Source organism: Lacerta agilis, chromosome 11, assembly GCF_009819535.1.
Source record: "Lacerta agilis isolate rLacAgi1 chromosome 11, rLacAgi1.pri, whole genome shotgun sequence".
Lineage (NCBI taxonomy): Eukaryota > Metazoa > Chordata > Lepidosauria > Squamata > Lacertidae > Lacerta > Lacerta agilis.
The window spans coordinates 28,633,488-28,638,164 of record NC_046322.1 but is presented as its reverse complement, the minus strand read 5'-3'; the positions used below and the strand labels follow the sequence as shown (position 1 = coordinate 28,638,164).

Sequence of the window (4,677 nt, the reverse complement as noted above, 5' to 3'; positions counted from 1 at the left end):
TCCACCGCCTCTAGGAGCAGAGAGGGACTGGCGGCAAAGCAAGCTGTGCAGAATGCTTCCATTCCAGCCAAGTCAGTGAGAGGGGAGGCGTTCTACCACCCAGCTTTGCTGCTGGGTAGCGGGGGAATCTTTCCCCTGCTCAGCGGTGAGGTGGGGTTTTCCAGATCTCCCCCAAGTACTTCTGTCCAGGTTGTTCTAGGTATGAGAAGTCAAAGTATGATGAACCCCAAACATGTTAGCATAGAGCTTTGTTAGGCTGGGTGGGTTTGTAACTGGAAATCTGGGAGCGTGTCTTTCCCAGGAACTTATTTGGTGTGCATATATCTTCGACATGACAAAGCAGCTGGGTTTCTTTGTTTCTTCTACCTGAGAAAGCAAATTACCTGGGAATATGTAGAGAAACCTCATTTTAAATGTGGTTGACTCAGCTGGTGTCTTGAACCAAAGGCAATGTGTACGTTGCCCCTATATTTAGAGATGTGCTCTGTAAGTAAGAAGCACTTGCACAACACATTTTGAAACTCACGTTTCAAATGAGTAAAGGTATATTGTATTTCAAAATGTGTTGTGCAATTGTCATTGTCAAACCCATATGGCTGCAATCTTTTCATGCTTACCCAGGAGTAAGCCCCATAAAACACATGGTGGAGCTTACTTCTGAGTCATTTTATACAGGATTGCACAGTAACCCATTTGCTGTTTCACTGCAATTATTTTTTAACTATCTCCCAGGAGCTTTCTTGGAAGCTTATGAGAAGCCCAGAAGATCAATAATGGATTATAAGCTTCCCTGAAAGATCTCTTGCCCTCTCCAAGTGGTCTTCCCTGTAATGCTTGTTTGCTCAGTAGATTTCTATTCTATTCTATTCTATTTTATTCTATTCTATTTTATTCTATTCTATTCTATTCTATTCTATTCTATTCTATTCTATTCTATTCTATTCATCACCTGCCCCTCACCAGCAGGTTCCAGGGTCAGTTACAACAATTTAAAATTCAGCATTAAAATCTGTTAAAGCAAATTACAGCCACAGGAATGGTTTGGTCCTGGTCCCCTTGTTCCCCCGGAAAACAAACATCCCAGGAGTCAAAGGCTGGAGTAAAGAGCCATTCTCTCTCTCTCTCACACACACACACACTCACACACACACACACACACAAAATAGTGAAGGTTCCAGACCCCTGTGAGGAGGGGATTTCAGAACTCCCCTGGTAGCTCAGTCGGTAGAGCATGAGACTCTTAATCTCAGGGTCGTGGGTTCAAGCCCCATGTTGGGCAAAATATTCCTGCACTTCAGGGGGTTGGACTATTTAGTCCCTTCCAGCTCTACAATTCTATGCTTCTATGAACTCCCACAATCTCTGACCATTGGTCATGACTGATGGGGACTGACCTAGGAAGTTCTCTCTGTGTGAACAGTCTAGGTTATGGCTATTACCGGTACTCTGAAAGGGGCTGCTCGGCAGATATCTGGTTAAGTAATACAGCACACACCCCTGGTGCTCTTAATATTACCACACTTGGTTGCTTGTGAAGTCAGACTAGTCCTGCTTCCATAAGATATCAAAGTGTCCTTATCGCTGAGGGTAAGCAAGGCTATCGGACCTGCAGGAGCAAAGGTATCGACATATAAATAATAAGCAGGCTGCTGTTGACACGGGAACATTATTTAACCTGTCACCTGAGTTTTAAATCTTGGCTTTGGGTGTGACTGGGAACAAGTGCACACTCCCCAAACAGCACGGTTCCTCTATGCTGAAATGGTAAAGCTATCATGAAAAGAACAAATATCCATGCACACACAAACTCGTGTCGGCTGGGAACAACAGCACACTATGGAAACAATGATGTCAACAGTATTGACTGAGAGTAGCAACAGCCTGAGGTGCAGCTTAAAAAACAGTCATGCACTCAACGGTTTGGAAATATTGCAGTGCACTAAGAAGTACAGCGAAGAGGTGGGGATGTCAATAGCATGAGATGGAGAATTGGAAATGGGGGAGATCAGCTCTTGAAAAGTCTACAGGGGTTGGAGGAAGGAGGCAAAGGCTTCCCCCCCTTTCCCCTCTCCCCCCTTCCTTAAATTTAAATTAATAGATGTTTCATGCACCAGCAAAATTTGCATTTCCCAGAAGCAACAGGTCATTCATCTATCGCCAAGTACCCCAAATTAGAAAGCTTTCCCTATCTTGTAGTACATGCAAACTCACTTGCCCCTCTGCCCAATCTTGATATTGCCTTGGATATATGCATGTAATTAAAGGCCAAAGCTCCCTCCTAGGTAGCAGTAAGATGGGGTGGGGAACCTCCAGCCCATGGTTTGCTGGGAGTCTGAATTTCACCCACTAGGATATTTTCCCCTGACCATGCTCCCCTATCAATCAGCTGATGCCACTCTGAGGGGCAGGTGCCATCAACTGATGGGCAGGGGCAGGGTTCAATTCTGTTCCAAAGGGAACTGGCACATACAGCCAAAGCAGCAGGATTTAACCCCACCCACCCACCTTCTTATCAGTTGATGAGTGGGTAGTTTAATCCTACTCAGACCCTTGCGGAAATTAGGACTGAACTATCTGCTCATCTGCAGAGAATTCAATCCTGCTTAGTGTTGCTTCACCCCTGTGGGTGGCAGGTGGGTGGCACTGACCTGTCATGTAGTATAATTATATCAGATGATTGACAGAAGTGTGGCCCCACCCACCTGTCAAAGTTGACCCACAGAGGTGGGAGGAAAGGAAGATCTGGCTCACTGGGCCAAAAAGGTTTCCCAGCAATAAGATGTTGTGATTGCTTCTCTTTTGAATAACCCCCCCCCCAAAAAAAAACTCATAATAACTAAAGCAATATTACCCCTGAAGAACAGTCGCCCAAGTTTAAAAGCAGAGGAGTCTCTTTTTAACAAACAAATTCTAAAACATGGTCCTATTTAATCGTCTATATTACAACAGTTGTCCAAAGCATAGAACTAATGAGCTCAACAGAGATGGAGGAAAAGACCCAAAGATCCATGAGCTGAAGGACAACAGTTGCTGATGCTCTTCTACAAGCATATACAAGTTCTTGGAATGCTATAATAGCAGGTTGAGATTCCGTTCTGCCTTTCTCGCACGGCAGAGGATCTTACATCCAAGTAGCTATGCTTTCAACTGGGCTGAAAATACTGAATCTGCTGCCACAAAATGTCAAGATCTAAAGAGGCCACTCCAGGCTGTCCACATGCCCGACTAAGTGCACGCACCTGAATCAATTTACTGTGTATAAGTGGAGTGTATTTTACAGCTTGCTGAGTTCACATGCAATTCCTACCGAAGGAATTTCTGATGATTCATTTTAATTTAATCGGACCACATGCCGGAGTAATTGTGCACCTGTCAAGACATTCAGGCACTTGTCGGAATATCTGTTGATAGTCAAGTTTAATGACTTGCCACTCAAAGAAATGGCAAGCTAGAAAAAAGCAGCCTCCACTGGCATTTAACCACACCACCAGGCTATCCAAAGTATTTATGATGTGTACCTTATTAAGCAGGGTGGAAAGTAAGTTTCCCTCCATGTCTTATGTGTTATGCAATTGCCCACTCACTTGGGAACTATGTGCAAAACAACTGAAATTTGCACTGCTGATTTAACAGTGCAGTGCAAAGGGATCTCTCATCCCTTTCAGAGTCTCAAGGTGCTATTTGGATCAGCTACTCTCCTACATGTGACTGGCATGAGTTTGGCCAAACTGCGGGAGGCAGTGGAGGATAGGGGTGCCTGGCGTGCTCTGGTCCATGGGGTCACGAAGAGTCGGACACGACTGAACGACTGAACAACAACAACTCTCCTACAGAAGTAGGGAACCTTTTGGGCTTGAGAGGCCACACCCCCTTCCTTATCTGGACCCAACCAACATGGGCCACTTTTGACAAGTGGGCAGGCCATCCTACCTGTCAATCACTTGACATCCCACCCACCTGTCAAAGTCCAATGTGAAAAGCTTCACAGGCATGTGACAGCTGGTTGCCAGGGGCTATGAGGCTTTGTTGCTCCAGTAGCACCAAGTGGTTTCCATTGAAATAGCTGTTAAAACTGAGCTTTCCCCCTTCATTTTTACAGCTGTTTCAATGGGTGCAAGGCACACTTCCCTCAACCATCAGCTGGGGAGAGCACACCTTGATCCAGGAAAGGAATAATCAGGAGCTCACTTTAAGCTCCCGTTTGCTCCTTTGTACCCATGTCAGTACCTGCCTGACATGACATATATGACACCAGGTGGGCATCATGTAGGGGAAATGTCCTTGAAGGCCAAATGGGGAGGTCTGGTGGGCCAAACTTGGCCTATAGGCTGAGGTAAAAGGTAAAGGGACACAGGTGGTGCTGTGGTCTAGACCACTGAGCCTCTTGGGCTTGCCGATCGGAAGGTCAGCGGTTCGAATCTGCGTGACGGGGTGAGCATTGCTTTATCCCAGCTTCTGCCAACCTAGCAGTTTGAAAGCACGCCAGTGCAAGTAGATAAATAGGTACCGCTGTGGCGTGAAGGTAAACAGCATTTCCATGCGTCCTGGTTTCCGTCACGGTGTTCCGTTGCGCCAGAAGCGGTTTAGTCATGTTGACCACATGACCTGGAAATCTGTCTGTGGACGAACGCCGGCTCTCTCAGCTTGAAGCAAGATGAGCACCCCACAGTCACCTTT

The 4,677-nt window shown here is 45.9% G+C and overlaps 1 non-coding gene across 1 annotated transcript; it reads left to right on the top strand.

Moving 5' to 3' along the window:
* The first annotated feature begins 1,206 nt into the window (after positions 1-1,206).
* Positions 1,207-1,279, top strand: TRNAK-CUU. The gene has a single exon. It is a non-coding gene; the product is annotated as a tRNA-Lys (tRNA).
* The last annotated feature ends 3,398 nt before the right edge of the window (positions 1,280-4,677 follow it).